Genomic DNA, 19,572 nt, shown 5'->3' on the forward strand with positions numbered 1-19,572 from the left:
ACATTCACAATACTTTGAGGAAAGATTTCTGTGATATGGAAGAGTGAAAAAATGATTAGTAGAACACTTCAAGAAGAATAAAGTGTGGCCTTGGTAATATCATTAATACAATAACAATACTGCCGGTACAAGGAGGACACAAGTCCAGCACCTACCTATAATGTGACTTTCAATCTTCAAGTTCTCTTGCATACTAGTGAGAATTCAGAGCACTTTCTCCCCAGACAACCTAATTATAGCAGTAAGGAGAGAATGAAATACTCAAATTCAGAGATCCATTTCACCTTCCTCCGTTATCATACCTTCTTTTGTTTTAGTCAAGATTGTGAAAGCTAACAATGATGAAGCACATCAGAATTGAGAAGATGAGCACATATAACTTGCTAAACTATCTCCAACATGTTATGTAATGTTCAATATTGATTTTGATTCAACTAGACTTCTATTAGAATTATCTGTTCTAGCCAGCTGCCAAATATACCTGCTCAGTAATGTGTCCAAACTCATTAACAGTTTTGTTTTAATAATATTTCATTTTTAAAGTTTAATTTTATCCACACATTAGCTTCATATTACTTATGCAAATAAAAGCTTTATGGCTATATTAGCAATAATTCATTATCATTCCCTACTGGCTTAGTGAAGGAATTTGCAACTTTGGAGCACATCCAGCGCTTTTAATTGAAGATACTAAGGGAAGCCTACATTTAGTTAAAATCATTTGCACATACAAATTAAATATGATTAGCATAAGTCTCTAAAACTCTTTCCAGACTCAGAGATAGATTGTGATTTTTCCTTGAGCCCTGTCTGAAGGGTGCTGTATTAATGTGGAATCCAATGAGTGTCCTGGGGAAAAAGAGGCTGTGACTATCACAGCTGGCATCCGAGACAAGAGAGCGATCTGCTTACTGCAAGTTATTTCCCACTCTCCTCCATCTTCATTCTTTTGGCAGAGGTTAACATTTGTCCCCTGCTCACGGGAAAGCAGTGGCTTTCATGGGAAAGCAGTGGCTCTACCCATAGTAATTTCCCTTCTAGGGACTCAGACCTGGTGGTAAGTGCTTACAGCACAGCAAGGAAATAGCAAGATTTGAGCATTAGGCTTCAAAGCCAGCTCTGTTTTCTTTGCTGGGAGAGGGAGCATATTTTGGTGCAACTTTGTTCTTTTCTATTGCTTTACATCTCAGAACTAGCCCCACATAGGAAACTTGCAACGACTAACAATACAGAATACTACAAATACATTAAATCGATGGTAGTCAGCTATCTGTCAGGTATTGCCACAGCAGTCCTACAGTGCCACTCTTAAAAGTTCCAAGTATTTCTATCTCCGCCACAAAGGTGGAAGACTGGACCCGAAATTATCTCAAAAGCTTGTTAAGGAGATTGCATTAAGCACTCTCCTTTCTTTGTGCTCCAAATGAGCTCTTGTTGAATTAGGAACTGACTCATGTTTACTTTATTATGTCCCAAGTCACATAAGGACCATGGGTATCTTCCCCATCTCCTAGAGAAGACGATGTTTTAATTAGCCAATTATATTAGTAAAAAGCAATCTAATTTCTAGGCCAAACAATAGCGTGGCACAGATATTAAAATCAAATTAGCAAGACATACCAGTGTTTTCCTTTAGCATGCAAAAACGACCTCCTGCACAGATAATTAGCATTACGTCTGCATTGTGATCTGTGGCAGTGAAAAAACACAAACAGTGGTGAGTAATGAACACGGTAACAGGTGTAAGGATTTCTCTCCACTGTCTCTCTATGACTTTTGCCCTTCTTATTTACCTTATTAAAAACCATGGTGTGTCCTTAAAAAAAAAAAAAACACAACAACTTGTAAACAAGCAACAGTGCTGCTTCCAGGAGACAAGAGCTACGTGCAACTCCAGGATCTAGTTCTCAGCTCACCGCAGATTTCCTGTGACCCTGGCAAAGCCACACAATTTCTGTACCTCTGTTGTGTGAGGACAACCTTTCTCCCACCTCTTTCCTCTGTCCGTTTCAAGCGAGTGTCATCAGACACAACCTTTAACTTTGGTGGGAGAAATGAAGCTTTCTTCATAAAATGTTTATTATAAAATAAAAATAAAAAAAGAGGGGTGGGGTAAATCTTACAGCCTCACCTCTGTACTGCTTTTTTTTTTTCACTCACAACTGCAAGTTTTAGCCCAAGCAGAGACTTCCAATTTTTGATCCAGGTTGATGGGTGCTTTTGATTGCCAACTAGCGAAAGCTGAAAGGAACCTTTTAAATAGTGCCCAGAATCCACGTTCCAACATGGGAACAGACTGAAAATGTGTTTATTTGGGAATTAAAAACAGACATTTACTAAACAACAAGCTGCTTTGAAAATGCATGCTTCTCCCTTCCTCCCCAAAAGAAGCCAGAAGTCCATTCCCTGCTGCCTTACACCAGCAATGTACAACCAGCCATGCTCCTGACAACAGCTGTGCAGCAAACTAAGTCGCTCTGAAAAGCGGCGTGGATTTGTCTGAATAAGACATTTATCCTTCGAAGGCCAGGGCAGTAGAGCACCCATCCTGGAAAAGCTAACATATCAATTCTGCTTAACCCCTGAACTCTGAGTCTCTATTACAACCTTTCGCAGACTCTGAGGTGTAAAAGCACCTCTAAGCAAAACAATAACAAAGTCTACCGTGCAGTGCAACGGATGGAGTGGAAGAAATATGCTAACGGAGCAGCTGCAGCAGGCTATCGCCTCAACTGCTGAGCTGCAGAGCCCACATTTCTGCAGTGTGCCTTAAACTTCCTTAGCTTCAGCCCCAAAGTCAGGCTCGACTCAAGACTTGGAGTCATTGTTCCCCCAGCAGCAGCCCAGAAACTCCCAGAACCGGTACTGACACTTTTCTCATCTGCTCTAATGCACAAAGTGAATAATTTCCCTACGTGAAATGGTAGCTTTTAAAGGCGCAGTACCTCTATGTTTCTGAAGCCAAATTAAACCTCTGTTATAAATCAGTGAAAGAGGAGAAGGGGGCTACAGGGATAAATCATGCTTCTCTGGCTGTTTGGTGTTGTAGGTGCTTCTAGCCATACATGTTGTGCTGCTGACCTGCAATTCTGAGAGCGTTCACAGTCAAGAAGAAAGGCAAATGAAACACAAAGGATTTCACTGCTGTTCTGGTGTACCTGCTCTCACCGTTGCTGGTTACTCTTCTCAAGTTAATGGATTTGTATGTAGTTTACTTTGCCTGAGAGAGCATAAGGTCCTTCTGTAATTTTCCCTGCAGACCTTGGGCACTCTGGCAGAGCCATGACTGACCAAAGGTTACAGAGTAGCGTCGCAATCACATCCACCAGCTCCCTCAGCACCTGTGGTACATCCCACCAGGGTCCATGAACTTACAGATGTCCAGTTTGCTTAAGTATTCCCTGACCTGATCCTCTTCCACCAAAGGTACATCTTCCTTGTTCCAGCCTTTGAGCCTAGTCTCTAGGACCTGGGATTCCTGAAGGCCACTCTACCTGGTAAAGAGTGAAGCAAAAAAGGTTTTCAGTACCTTGTCCTTTTCACCGTCCTGGGTCTCCCATTTCATTCAGCTCTGGACCCACATTTTCCTTAGTATTCTTTTCGTCACTGATGCACTTGCAGAAGCCCATCTTGTTGCCCTTGACATCCCTGGCCAGATCCAATTCCATCTGGGCTTTTCCTACTCCATCCCTGGATGCTTTGACAATATCTCTGTATTTCTCCCAGATTGTCTGTCCTTGCTTCCACCCTCTGTAGGCCTCTTCTCTGTGTTCATTTGGCCTTGAGTTTGCTCCCTGTTCAGCCATGCAGACCTCCTGGCATTTTTGAATTGACTTCCACTTTGTTGAGATGCATCACTCATGAGCTTAGAGAAGGTAATCTTGGAATATTAACCAGCTTTCTTGGGCCCCTTCTTCCCTCCAGGGCCTTATCCTACAGGACTCTACCAAGTAGATCCTGGAAAAGGCCAAGGTCTGTTCTCCTGAAGCCCAGGAGAGCAGACTTCAGACAGACCCCTTAGGCTAAACAAGCCTGGGTCACTGTCACAGTGAGGGGTGAGCAGAAGTGCACCCATGGCACCGGGCAACTACCCAGGTACTTGCAGCTCACACTTACCTTCAGTAATCACACCTCTCATGGCAGCATGACCAGGCCTTACCAGTGAAGAAGTAGTAAGGAAAAAATTAGTTTGTTAATTTTAGGCTTCTGCAGTACAGTGCATAGCTGGGATGGGAATATGGAGGCAAATGGCACACTGAGAGCACAACATGCAGAATCCAGTTTGTAAATGCTCCATAATCTAAGATCTAGCACCATGATTTTGGATTGAACTTCCCTCCCCCAGTGTTTAGCTACAAAGTGTTTGAGTAAAGAATGCTAAATTACATGCAAGTCACATTAAGAACAATCAGTCTCATGTAATAGGGAATCTAATAGTTCATAAATGAGATGCAAATTCATTTTTACGGGTGCACTATAATAAGCCAATTATTTCAGAGCTCTTCAATTATGCGTTTTCAAAAAGCTGAATTGCTTTAATTTTTTATTTTTTTTTAAAGAAGCTTTAGGTTTTTCCATAGCTTACAAGGGGAAGAAAATATATCTGCCTTGCAAGCAACATCAAAAAAAAAAAAACACCATCCAAAACCATGCCAAGTTGCAAGCAAGGAGCAATACAAACATAAAAGAATAAGCCAGCTGGCAAGCCACACACATAGCAGACAAGCAGACAATGGACCTCTGTGTTCCCACCAATTAAAGACATTCAGAAGCCCATCCTATAGCAGGCTGGCATGAGTATCACAGCGTGTGAGATCAGCATTAGGGAATCTCAACAGCAGCAGCGATATACCAGGTCTGCACACAGAATTGGCACTGCAGCTCAGTGACAATGCCTTACCACCCTCAAAATGGCCCTTTGTGACTTCTGGCACTGAAATCCTGAAAAAAAATGTTTTTCCTTTGGAAAAAGGATCAACGCTGGGATAGTCTTCCTGGAACCCCTGCACTGCTGTTCTTCCAAGGAACTGGGGACAGGAGAATGTAGGTACTGGTTTGGTCAGGAAAAACCAAACTGAAAAGATCATGCAAAGGCAAAAGCATTCTCGTTTGTGCATTACTCGCAAAAGAAGAAAAATAGTGCAAGAACCCAGCCAGACACTCTGCAACCTGTACGGTAACATGAAGTGCAACCTGCATCAACTCAGCTGTAAATCTGACTTACAGTTTTTCCAAGAAATTTTGCAAAACCAAAGCAATCCTTTCAATGGGTGACACTCCCTAGTTTTACAGAAATTTTCCTTTCTTAAATATTATTGCTGATTATTATTAACAGGCTTGAATCACAGATCACGTGAGGACCAAACCTCTCTTTATGATTTTAACACCTTTTAAGGTTTTTGCTGCAATGATTGCTATATGGGATCTTCACTGTTGTTGTCTTGAGTATCCCGCTACTGAACCTTGACAGCTGATAAGACATGGCCTGGTTTTGGTCTATTATTTTCAACTGGGACAAAATAGTTTGAATTATCTACGTGCAATTCCTCTTTCTCATATAAACCATATTTTATTCACAGAGCCACACAGAGGAAGATCACAAATTGAAAAATCACAATTGCTCAGATCTTAGCTACACAACAATAATGAACTTAGTTTTAAGCATGATCGTAACATGCAGTGCCAGCCTCCATTTCTGCTATTCATCACTCCTCTTTATGCTGTTATTATTCATACTGTGGCCTCAAGAACAAGGAACTGTTCTAATACAGAGCTCAGGCACTGTCCCAAAGAGGCTCAAAAGTGCTGGACTCCTGTCTGATCTTTCACATTATCTTTTAACCTTTTTCCGTACAGCACATGCCTATAGAGTAACTGAGGACAGCACTTCCCTTCCGGTATAATGAGCAGGCATATCTTTCAACCCTTGCTGTGCAAGTGCTTGGACCAAATGAAATGTACAGACAGAAGTAAGGCTGTTGTGAGAAATGGTAATGTAATGTAATCCGCCCCACTCCCACAAAGGTTTCCAGCCACCCTGCCATGTGGGTTCAATGCTGTCGCTCAGGCACACTCACCGTCTATTTGTCTTGGTCTGCTCAGGCTCACCTCCAGGCTCAGAGCTCTTGTCTGGTGCCTTCTTGTAGCAAGTGTAATACTGCTATCCACTGGCCCGAGCTGCTTAGTCCCTCAGAAATGCCTTCTGCTGGACCACAGGTATTCAGAGCTTCTCATGTAACCTCTCTCAGGGATGCCACAACAGGAAAGGAAGAAATACATTGAGAAAAGTTAAGCTGGGATTCATATGTAGAGGTGACATCTTACACTTGTGCACTGCACAATTCTTTTTCAGTTTTATTTAGTTTCAAAGCACGCTGCTTTTATTTCAGAATTCAAGTAGGCTTACATGCCTCAAGCATACCAGCCAATCAAGTAAAATATATAACTTCTACTTAGGAACCTTGTCTTGGTCCAAATTTATCATCTAAACTGAGATTTGCACGTGGGCTTTCCTACCATCACAGAAATTGCTGTTTAAAGCCCTGCAGAGTCGCATGATGCCTCCTGCTTTTCACCGTCCTTGCGAGCCTTTGTCAGTTTTGTTACCAGGCCCGGCAGAGCATGGCTTGGTCTGACATCTCTGACAAATCTTCTTGGACAGGACATCCCAACAGGCAAGTTTCTGAGCAGAAGCAAAAGAGGCAATCAAGATAAATTGTAGCACAGCATTTTACACTGTTTGTTTTCTAGGGGCAGTACAAAATTGATGTTCAGATTTAGAACTAATTGTTTAGTTTGGAACATGATTTTGACGATGACTCAAAACAAAGCCTATCAGAGCTTCGAACACATTCCTATCTAAATCCACGTGTACCACTTGAAACTGGAAAATGACCCTCGTTTTAACAAGAGTCATACCCAAAAGCAAAAATATTGAAAAAAAAATACTGGGAAGAGTCTAGTGTCTGGATCAGAAGTTCCGTGACTAGAGGCTGTGACAGACTCAGAGGTAGCTTTTGAGAAGGGCACCCCTTAGCAGAGCTCAGCCTCCGAGTCGGCAGCCGGTTGACCTTCTGGGACAGAATGATTTTAATGGCATTCTGGGCTTATAATGCTGTAAACCATATTGTGAATACATACATCAAGTCTTGGGTAAGAAGCTTAATAATAAATTAGTTAATTTTTTTCCTTCAGCCAAAAGGCAGTCCAAGCCATAGCTTTATTTACAAAAGGTTAAACATTTCTTTAATTGGATTGCTGGCATTTAAGTGTGCCGCAGAATATCCTTCAGCAGTGTCCCTTTTATATGTGACTGGAGAAGTGCCTAGAGAAATGCCAAGGGAAGATTTCATTTTAATAAAAAAGAGAAGCTTAAGATCCCTTTGGAGGCTTATGTTATATCTCAAAACTACCATGAACTAATGAATTTAATCTAAAAGGTCCCCAACCACAGGACCGAAGAGAAATTGCAACAGTGGTGTAGCTTGACCAAGCTGACTTTCTATGCATGTTAGCAGTTGTATCTTTGTGCTTACATCCTGTAATGAATACAAACACACACATCTGAAGATTTTAGTCATTTAAAAGATATTTTAAAATGAGAAATATGGTTGCCCTACAGCAGCCTAAAGACACTTCAAAGAACCATTTGTGTCAGAGACTTACACAGAAATTGAGCAAAAGGAAAATCCACACCCCCCTTCTCCCATGAGTCAGTGCTTTGGAAAAAAATATACACCAAAAATTCTACTGCCTGGAAAAAAAAGAGCCCCTTGTTGGCTCATATTGGGGTCACGCTGAGGACCCAATTCTGCATGGTGCTGGAAACCGAGTGCACTCAGCCCTCCTAGGCTGAGTTATTATCTCACAGTTGTTACATGCACAGTATGGAAGTCTCCTGGGAGAGTGGCTAATGTACACTTTGCCTCCCTAGAAAGCAGGGTGGGAATTTATGAGGAAAGAAAATAGGGCCTATAAATTACACAAAGGACCTTTAAATGTAGGTATAGGTTTCATTATTGGAGCATGTTACTGGATGGTCAAAATTAAAAACAGCTTCTAGAAAGTGGATTGCATTTAACTTTCCATTTGGGAGAAAAGAAAAAGAGAAATAATTTCAAACACAGCCCTGATTAACTGGGCAAGTTACGAAGTATGATGCCAAGTTTGCATTGACACACTAAGTGACCAGCATGTAAGTTATCATCCATCAGGTACCTCTACTTTAACATCTCATTTTGCTTTCTGAAATGCGGTAATTCAAACATTGCTTTAATGCTACTGATGCATCTAGGAGACAGAATTTCCCTGGAACATACTTCACTAATGCCTTAGAAAGCGTGAGTCTGTAATCCTCGTGCAATGGTTGAGCTCCAGTACACTGCAGCTGCAGAGGTGTAAGAGAGACGGGGAACCACTGCAGAATGTTGGCAAAGAACACCTTACCTCAAGGCAGGATTTCCCAACTCCACCAGCACAGAGCACAGCAGCCAGACCTCCCCACCTACAAACTACCCCAGAGTCTTGCCATCACCAAACCTCTAAACCCATCACAGCCATGCTGTAAGGCAAGGCTCTCCAGAGACGAGGTTTTGCCCCTTACTGTACCTAGAGCCTGAAGTATTTAAACAAAGAATTACAATTTCAGGCATGCTGGCTCCTCTCTCACAAGATACCCACGCTCCCAGAAACACCGAACAATCCAGGAGAAACTCACCTATCTCAGGAATTTCCAATGTTGCTTTACTGTTTTAAGTCACAACTGCCAGTGTTTAGACATGACACTCCCATTTCATGAAGTGAGCATTATGCCTTTGTGGTGCTACAGAAAAGATGGAGAAAGAACAATGAATACTCTTAACAACCTGCAAACCAGAAGGCAAATCAAAATAATCCACAATTGCATCATATCAATAGTTTGATTTACCTGTTTAATACAATTTTTAGAAATTTGCAGTTGGAAACCTTGAACTTTCCAACTCTATTATACTCAAAGAGTAGAAGTCTCAAGTCACAAAATCAAGACACAAGTTTATTGCTACACAGACCTTCAAATAGAGCTGGTGACAACCAGGCCTTATTGGAATGAGGAATCCACATTCAAACAAAACATTTCAGATTCTTGTTTGCATTCCATCACACTGTTACTTGAAAAAGTATCTAGAGAAAGAAAAAAATAATAATACTTTATAAAATTTTGAAATGGCATTTCACTCCAAAATGTTTTTAATCATGGCTACAATTTTTATATCTACTAAAGACAAAAATAAAATATTGCATTTAAGGTTAGCCAAAGCATTCTTCCAGCTTCAAGAAAAAAAAAAAACTTCTTAATTATTTTGTTTTTCTCAATCATCCTAAAACAACCTTTCTGGTTTGATCTGAAACGAGAGCAAAACTTTAACAAGACACTTACCTGTCCAGCTGTAACTCCACCTCCAATGCACAGAAGTGGTAGCTTCCTTCTTGTGGGACAAAGTCCTGAGAAAAAATCCTGGAAATATCAGCCTCAGCTTCTTCTATTCTGAAGTCACATATTTGTCCTTTGAGTCATGATTCTTTGACTCCACTCACCACGCTCTGTACTGGATTTTTACATTTAATGAGGTTGCAGGCTGCTGCTTTTCACTATTATCCTTAATCAAGTTTTATTGATTACTGGGACACAGCATCAATAGAAAGAACATTACAAACAAATGGAAAAGCTGCCCAGAAGCTACTGGTATGCTTTTTGCGTTCTAGCAAAAAAACAGCTGATGTTAAAAAAAATACATAAATACTAATAATGTCATTGCCTCTATCATTCAATCCAGCGTACTCCGTGCTGTGCACTCCCTGCAAGATACTCTGATGATCCTGGACTACTCTGTAACCCTGTAATCCTGACACTTGATGAAAATCTGGTTGATGGGGAGAGGCTGAAGGCGCATGTATGCAGATGCTGAGGAAGAGGTCGAGGCAGAAGGATCACTCATAATCAGTTTAATGTGGGCAGGTAAAAATCCTACTATCTTACACAGGCTCTCTTCCTCTCAGATAGGAGGAAGGCTGCAGAAGGCTGAAAGGATGGTGAAACACAAAGATTATTTATTTTGCAGTTATCTATAACTAATTAATCGTATTGGAATTAATGGCATGGAAATCACCTATGCCAGATACTACCACAGGTAATACACCTGCAGAAATTTAACAAATCAGAAGAAGTGACCAGTCATTCTCATTACAGGGGATTAAATTAAAATGTATTTAATATTCTACAATAAAATCCAAGGCTAGAAATTAAATCAGCTAAATTTTAAGCCCCTTATGAACAGCAGCATATGTACTATCAAGGTACATTAGAACATTAAATAATAGAATTGTGGAATTTATGATATGCAATATAGTTGTGCCCAAGGGACTGAGCTAATTAAAAAAAAAAAATCTCTGCCAGTTCTTAAACATCCGTTATTATTTAGAATGAAAGCAGGGTGACAGCAGTGACCCATACCGACACGTGCATTTCCATGAAGAGTGTTTGAGAAAAGAAATTAGTTTGTTTGTGAGCCAGGATACCATTAAACACTGCAACCCATTGAGATACAGGCTCTACCTCATATCATCACATCATTCTTCAAACTCTTCCCATTCTTTTCTAGATATAAGTTGCAATTTCCCAAGAAAGTTGAAAGGGACCAGAAAGTTACTGCTGTTCTACCCCTTTTGGCTCTTCTCGTCATTGTTATAGATGATTTTGCCAAGGGATTCAGCATATGTTGTGAAAACATCCCTCAAAGAAAGCATGTTCGAGCTCTTGATTTCTTTATCTTGAAATTCCCAACTGCATTGCGTAAGATTAATGACTAAATGTTTTCCATGAAGAACAAACACGTAACAAAGGGTTGTCTGCACAGGGTGGAAAAAACCTTCCCTAATTTCATGTAATTTATGTCTCTGCTATGCTATGAAGGAAATGGATCTCTCCCCATGCACCTAAGTGAAGCTACATGGGCAATTAATAGTCAACAAAAGGAGAACCTAACTCGAAATTTCTCCTTCATGCAATTACAATTATCTGAAAAGCATAATCGCATTAATGCAGCTCGTAATGGCCATCATTTGCAGGAGATAAAGTAGCCAGGTTTAAACAAATAAACCAACTCTACCACAAACTTAACTGCACGTTAAATGCATCAAAATCTGTGTGATTAGTGTGATTATTTCACTCACCCCTGCCCCCGCTTTTAAGCTTCTGGTCGCTGTTCTGAAGAAAACGCATTTGTTCTGTATCGCTTGCAGACGTGATATCCTGTGTCCTTCCCGTAACACCGCTGTGATGTGACGTGAGGATGTTATCCAGGGAGACACACAGGTGAGGAGGAACTGGCTACCAGTGCTGGTATTCCCACACTTCAAACAGCTGCTTACATGGACATGCCCAGCCCAGACTGAAACTACACGGTGCAAGAAGCATGTTGGAGGAGCCCCAGCAACCCAGAGCACCCTGCCACTACACACCTGGCATGGAAAGAGCAACCAGCACTCAGCCCTGGGTACGCAGCGCAGCCTGGCAAGGTACCTCACCAGGTGCAGAGTAAGCCTGCAGACACACTCTGGTTACACACATGGGCTCGGCGTAGGCAGCAGATCGCATGTGGTTTGAGGAAAGGTTTGAGGAAAACTGTATTGCAGTTTTTGGTTTTTGTAGGTTTTACATGTCCTTGGACATCTCATAATTAGGGAGTACCCAGCACCCCAAGCAAAAAGCATCTCGTTCACAGCTTTGTGTTCCCTGGTACCACAGGTCCTGATCCTTTCCTGGAGCTCCCCAGGGCCTCTAAAGTGGAAGTGACGAGTCCAAGATTTATTAAATGGGGGACATTTCCTAGCTGTCCACTACGAGAGACAGCAAAGCAGAGCTTAGTCAGGCACAGACTACAAATGTTTTCCAGCTGGTGCCACTCATGCTCAGCACTACATTACTTCGTTCCATTTCTCTGCCCTTTGTTACTCCTTGTTCAGAGAAGGTGGGATGGAAGTTATCTTCAACCTGTCATTTGGTGACACAGCTGCAATGCTCACATGCCTATCTTCTGGCTTGCAGTTTTCCCCCTGCCCCCACTTTGTTTTTGCTACAACATACATGTATTAGGAGCTTCCTCGTGAATTTGCTTTTTTATGTGTGCATTAATTGCTAAATTACTATGTGTCATATCCTTTCAACTGCTCATGAATGTCTTTGTAAGTATGATATTTTATGGCAATTTAACTGTGGAGATTACAAATAAAATTATCATCTAAAAACAGAATGATTAGTAAACCAAGATAAATGCTGTAAATTAATCATCATTTCATACATCACACTACGGTTTTGCATTTTCATGTTAATATAACAGACGCAAGTTGCTGAGGTGAAGAAAGTTGTTACAATTTTAACTACACCAAATACCAGTCCTTAAACACCAACAAAACACACATTGGAAATTTTTAACTAACCTTTCAGTCACACATGCCTTCACAGAACAATATCCATTTTTTAGCAGATACTTGCCCAGTCACCACACAATGGTTATTCTGTCCGTTTCTGTTCTTTTACTGTTCAGCTGATGGTGAGGAGTGTACAAATAGCACTGCAGCCACTGCTTCCTTTAGTTAGATTTGAAAGAACAAAACTCATTGTCTGCAAGTCTTGGTGGGGCAGGACGTGCTGTTCTTTCCGAGTTTATGCAGCATTTGACACAAGGGACAGGTCCTCATTTATTAGAAGACTTTTGGATGCTAAGGGAACATCTTCTGCAAAATAATGGAGACAAACCTTTTCATATGAAAACTAACAGATGTGTACCCTGACATCCTCTAACATGAAACACACACACGAACATATTCCTCCTATGTCCAAGCACAGAAGCAAACACTCCCCCATTCTAAGTTACACAGCATTGGCTCAGCTAGACAGAAAATGTGCGTGGTTACTCCAGACAAAGATTAATCTCTCTTTGATATATTCAATACTTCACATGCTCCACATTATCTGGTGAGTATATATGCCTTGCCTTCAAGAACGTGATGTACTATGCCATACATCATCGTCTAATTTATTGAGTGCACCTCTGCAGCACGCACTGTACATCCCTGCCCAGGGTCAGGATCACATGCCAATCTTCAGCCTCGCTTTTCCCAGCCCCGGGACTCTGCCGCATGCCAATACTGCCATGGTCTGTGCAGCAAGCCGTGTGCTCACAGCTCAGCTGCACCCTACGCTGCTTTTGTCAGAGCAGGTGCATACTGAGCCTGAACCACAAACAATCCACCACACTCATTAAAAGCAAGATTGTGTGAAAATCCAGAAGTAGTAAGAAAGATGGCACCCCGGCAGGAGCCCCTGGAACAAGGAAAGCACCTGGATCCACAGGCTCACACACTGGCAGCCAGTCAGAGATTCTCCTTTCTTCATTTTACAGAATGGAAATCCAGCTGGGGCAGTCGAGGTTTCCATTTGCCACACTTACCTCCTTGCAGCCCAGCTGCTTCTTAAATATGAGGAAGTTGAGACAGAAAGATGATCCCGACTCACCCAAATTAGGTTCAGCTTCAGAGAGATTTCCATGGAAATGCAGCAGGATGTGCTCCTCGTTCCTACACCAGGTCCTCTCCAGACACCTGCTGTGCCCAGCAGCAGCCAGTACCGGAGTTGCAGGCCAAGAGGTGCCCACAGCCTATGCGGGTAGGAATGGCAGAAAGAAGAAATGATCAGACAGAAATGCAGAAGTCTTCTAAGTGCATTAGTTCAGTTTGTTATATTAAAGACATGGGGCTACTGCAGGGAAACAGCCTGGAGTGCCACCTTGCAGTTCTTTGTTACAGCCACACAACAACTTGCTTCTTGTCAGATAATGGTCAGAAGGCTCTGTCCTCTGCTGTGATTACCAAGACTATCTAACCCCACTTACTTCTCTTTCTTTGGTGTACGTACAAGAATCGTCATCTACAGCTGAACGTAAATGGAAGCATGCTGCATAAATATTGATACTTGCTGTGATTAATATTGCTATTTACATTAGCGATGAATTGGGTTCACATAAAAATAATTAGCACAGCATGCCTGGGTATTATTTGCTCCTAATTATATCACAGTTCATTTCACCAACAGCAATGTGTCACCAAGTCAATAACAACCAATTATTAATACACAGAATGCATTACCTTAAAATAATACCCCGTGTAACTCCCTGTGTTACGATGAAATACTATTGGGAAGCCCCTGGATAATTGCTTCAGGTGAGTTCCTGGCTGGAGTTAGTGACACTAACGTAAATTGTAAACGCAGGTTTAGAAAAGGTGTTACTGGGCTTTTGCTTGTTCATTTTCTCGCTTTTACTCTTTTTCCCATTATTTACTTTCACACTGAGAGTCAAGGGTGACTGGGAGCACCAAAGGTCGGCACAACGTGCCGTCTGCAACGTGTAACTCCATCAGGAGTTGCCCAGGAGCAAGGTGGTGTGGTTCAGGTGCACCCCCTCAAGGAGCAAGCAGAGCTCCCTCACCTTCAGCCTGAGAGCTCCTGATGCACTCTTAGCAAACACCTCACAGAACAGACGGACTCAGGCAATTATGTCCCAATCACACCACCCAGGCAGCAGCATAAATATAACAAACATGTAATAAACCCAGCCAACAAAATCATCCCCAGGGTCCGCCTCCTACATCTGCCCAGCCTCACTCATCTCCCAACTCCCCTGAGCAAGTCATTTAACCACTCTCTTTGCCATCTGGAAAGCTGGGACACTGCCGCTGCTGCAGCACTCACGGGCTATCAGGAGACTTTGTTTACCAGGTTTGTGAAGAAAACTGAGATTTTGGGATGAAATGAGTTGTCGTGGGCTCCATTCTGCAAGATGCTGGCTCTGGCCTGCATCCAGCAAAGCACTTAAGCACGCGGTTATCCCTTTAAAAAGTACAGCAAATTTTCTCTGATACAGTTAGTAGAAAAAATATCCAAAAGGCTTAAAAAATAGCTTATAGGCCATAGCAAACCTAAATACAAGGGCAGATTCCAAGGCACGAGAAGAAGAACTTTATGTTGTTCTCAAGAGCTGCCGTTCCACTTTGGGCTCTGATGGCACCTGCGGCATTTGAACAAATGAGAGCAGCCACGTGTCACAGCTGGAATCAAAAACTTTGAAAGATGCAGATCCACAGATCATTTTAAGACAGCTAATACAAACTTCTCTTTGCTCATCACTTACTGCTTAAGACAAACTTGGATGTAAGTTAATACTTCTTGCCAATATCTGTCAAACATACTGCCAGCTAACGAATACTAAATATCCCCCTGTATATTGCATGCCCATAAATCAACCCAGCCAGCATTAACATACTGAGCATCTTTACGGTGTGCTACTGCCCCCATGTGTAATAAACATTTCTAACACTAATCCTAGAACTGAAAAGCACCAGCCTGATTTTCATTAGCACAGAGCTAGCGGAGTATCATGGATAAAATATCCTGGTTCCCTGCAGCCAGAAACCAAAAGAAAAATCAGGTGACTATTGTACCGCAGGGATATCTGACTTTTTCTTAACCAGTCAATGACAGGACAACACTGTCCCTTCTCATTTATTCAACAACTTCATACACTCAGACTTTTGTAAAAGTCTTGATGAAGCACAGAAAATAGCATGTTGAGACACTGGAGGTGAGCTTTTTCAAGACAGTTCAACTATTATTTAGGTATAAAACTAAATAATCGGAACTTGAAAGTTTTCAGCAGGGTAACTCAAGTGCTTTTGAAAAGTTATCTAAAAGCGTTACTCTCAACACTTAATGAAAGACAGGTCTCTTTGGAAAAAATGAGATTTTAAGCACGCTGCTGAGTGCCCTGCAGAGCCTGGCAGAGTTTGAGAAATATCTCAGTGCTGGGTGCAAACACCCAGTAGGAGGGAAAACACACCTCATCACAGAAATGGCAGAAACTCCCCAGTCTGATCAACCTCTGTGCAGCAAAGGCTTCTCCCTCAGCGGAAAACAAATGCAGTTTCCTGTCCTGGCACACCTTTCAGTAGCTGCTCATCCAGTGATCTCCATCTGCAAAAAATGACCAGGCCAATCATTTCAGTTTTATTTCAAGCAAAACCAATACTTCTAGCCTTCTTGTCTTAAATGCTAAGAACAATGTTAAGTAACAACAAAGAAACTCACTTTGTCATTTTGCCAATACTGGTATCAGGCATTTTGAAATTACTCAAAAAGGGAAATTACTGGAAAAAAAAAAATCCACTACCTTCTCTTGCATTGAGACCCAGTTTTATAATCAGCATTTTTTGATTAAAAACAACATAATGGCAAAAATTCTCAACAGCTGTACTTAGTACCTCGAGAAATGAGCTACTCAGCAAGTACTTCATTTAATTTATGAAAAGAAAGACGAAGAGGATAAAATTTGCTGCTCTTACTTTCTAAGCACATATTGCCCCACCCAACGTAAATGAAAGCAGAGCCCCTGCTCCCTCACCTGCCCCAGCTCCTCTGCCAACACCAGACACAGAGGGCTTGTCCCCAGCACCGGCCTTGCACACCCAAGGGCAAAGGGGACAGGACACATCTCTTTTTCCAAGCCCCATGTGGCTCCCACTCCCACAAACCATCTTCCAGGTGCAGCCCCATTTTCAACACAGCTTTAATGAGCTGGGAAACAAGTGCAGCAGCTGCCCTCTTCCCCCGTTATCCCAGGATTGAAGAGCACGAGCCGCCATCCCCAGAGCTGCAGCTCTCTGCTGGCCTTGTAACTGCCTGACCGCAAGCACCCCATCAGCCCAGGCAGTCCCGGCACGCCAGAGCCAGTGTTTGACAAGTCCAAATGTCCCCAACTTTTCTCAGGACACAGGATGACCCAGCTCTTATTCCCACATCAGCGGAACTTGCTCTTTTTCCAGCTGAAGGTGGGGACCTTGGCGTCCCCTGTTTGCACATGAGATCCTTTTCAAAAAGGCCTCGGACCACCTGCCCAATTTGCAGACCAGTCCATGGACAACCATGGGCTAATCCTAAGGGAGCCACAAAATAACTAAGGAAGGAAAGTTTATTTACCCCCCAGCTACATAGTACCACATACCTACATGGGAAAGCTTTCTGAGATTACACTGAGAAAGGACAAAACCATTCCTGCAGTACCATGGCCTCGCATCCCCAGTTCAAGGCAGAGGGGAAGGCCTTGAGCAGTCCCTGAGTGCTTCAGTGCCAGCACTCTTGAGTGAGCCCCAAGCTGGCCCTCCGGAAATCCCCTAACAGCCACTAGACCTGCGGTTCACACTATTCAAATTTATGTTGCAGCTTTTTCTGCAGGACAATGCAGAGCACAAGCCCCAGGGAGGCCGCACCAGCCATGGCTGTGCCTCTCACTGCACCCTCCGGGCTGAGCTGACCCACGACCGAGCACAGGAAGCTGCCCCCAGCCTCACGCCTCCAGATGCCCATGCCGAGGGCATACAAGACACAGAAGCAGCCACATTTTAAAGCTTCACAGCAGAATTTCATCTTCTGGCAAGCTTATATCTTCGCTAGGTAGCATCTCGGATGGCAACAGGCTTCTCTGCGCCCCTTCCAACTGGAAGCAGCATTCCTCTGCATTTCCACTTCACTTGTACACTTATTTTTCAGGATGAATTAACCCTTTGGTCTCAAGATTAATTTCCCAATGCAAAGTACACGCCGAGAGAGAGTCAAAGTGGCAGTGAAGCCCCACATACCTGCCAGAGGGAAGGAGCCCCATGACAAGGCCAGTGGGATCGCTGCACAGCGCTTGGGGGCGTTCAGCCTGGTGCCCCTATGGTGCAGACATACATACAGCAGGACAGGCAGATGATATATGGCTACCCACAGAACTTTATTAACACGTTCAGGTTTACAAAAATATGCAGCCTAAGCTTTTTCAGCTTTTTCCTTTTTTTTTTTTTTTTAAAGAAGATATTTTCTACTAACTAAACCGATTTTTAAGTACGGAGCAGTCATTTGCCAGGTTTTCAAAGCCATCTGTTTTCAAAGCTTACCTTCCTTGTTGTTTACCACAGGCTGTCTATCTGTTTTAACAACCTCCACTGGGATTTCACATACCTCATTATGCAAAATCACTACTTATGCATTCACTCCAGCACTTGTCTAACTAATCTGCACTCATAACACCTTCCGTGGAAGATGCAGCATTCCTCTTCAGAGGCTGCAGATCAAAAACAATAGTAGCTGGTGTCATAGCAAGACAAAACACAGCCTCCTGTGTATTACCGTTGTGATACAGGCCTAATCCAAGACTGCTCGGAGCTGCTAAAATATAATAAAAAATTACCCTATCACAAGAGATTTTGTATCATATGCAAGATAAAAAGCATCTATTTTTAATGCTGGGACTTATGCTTGTCTTCGTCAAGAGGTTTCTAAGCATTCTGGGCTCCCGGGCTCATCCCCGGCAATCTGATGAGCACCGTGACCCTCCTTCTGAAGTTCCTCACGGCCTCCCGTTAGGTTCATCCCAGGCACCACACTTTTCTTGCCAGCTTTCCACCTGCCACAGGCAGCCCGCGCAGCTGACAGAGCTGGAGCTGCTGTTCAGAGCCTCCCTCTGCCCCCGCTCCACCTCCCCGCAGGTCCCTGCCATAAGCAGCGGATCATCAACAGCGCCAGACCCTGCGAACTGCTCCGGTCTGTCGTGTCGAGGCCTGCTTGGGGACCCTTTAACCACACATCATTGATACAATCCATCATGTTAAGAGCTTGCTGGGGGATGCTTTAATTCACGGATTATTAACACAATAGACTAACGTCTGGTACCATTATGGCTGGCTGTGTCACAGAACATCCTCAGGTAGGTTAAAAAACAAAGAAAAATAAATTCTGCTAGCAGGAGATCCACTGTATATAGGGTTCTCCAAATAATTTAAAGAATCAGAATTTATTAAGATCTTTTTTTTTTTTTTTTTGCGTAAGAAATTCAAGCATGAGTTCATCTTCCTTGGAAAATCTTGCTACTATCTCTGTCTGTATATTGTAAAATTTGAGAGCTAAACATGAAAGTAAAACTTGCTGTTCTTAGATCTTTAAAACATTACAGCTGCAATGACACTGCTGTGGTAAGATTTAACACTAAAACTCCAAAAAGACAAAGTGACTTTAAATTATGTTTATTTTACATCGGGGAGCAAGGGAACTCCTGTTGAGCAAAGCACAAGAGACTGAAATAACAGAAAGAAGTAGAATTTCATGGTTATGATTTCCTAGAAAAAAATATAATACATCGGTCCTGTAAAAGGCTTTTCATCTATGAAACTGAAAGCATTTTCTGAGTGAGGTAAGCATCATATCACTATCCCATTTCACACATGAGAAAACAGAGATTAGAAATAAAGGGGGGGACGTTTCCAAAACCCATGCATCCAGCTCTGGATGTGCCTGTACCATGTGCAGATGTCACGGCCCTCCACCCCACGTCCTACCCCTGCATGCTACCGCTCCACAGGACCCATCAGCCTCACCCTTGGCTACAGAAAACCCCCAGAAAGATCTCCAGGCCCCCCTGACAGAGGGGTCAGCCTGCCAGAGCCTGC

Source organism: Cygnus olor, chromosome 20 (genome assembly GCF_009769625.2).
Source record: "Cygnus olor isolate bCygOlo1 chromosome 20, bCygOlo1.pri.v2, whole genome shotgun sequence".
Classification (NCBI taxonomy): domain Eukaryota; kingdom Metazoa; phylum Chordata; class Aves; order Anseriformes; family Anatidae; genus Cygnus; species Cygnus olor.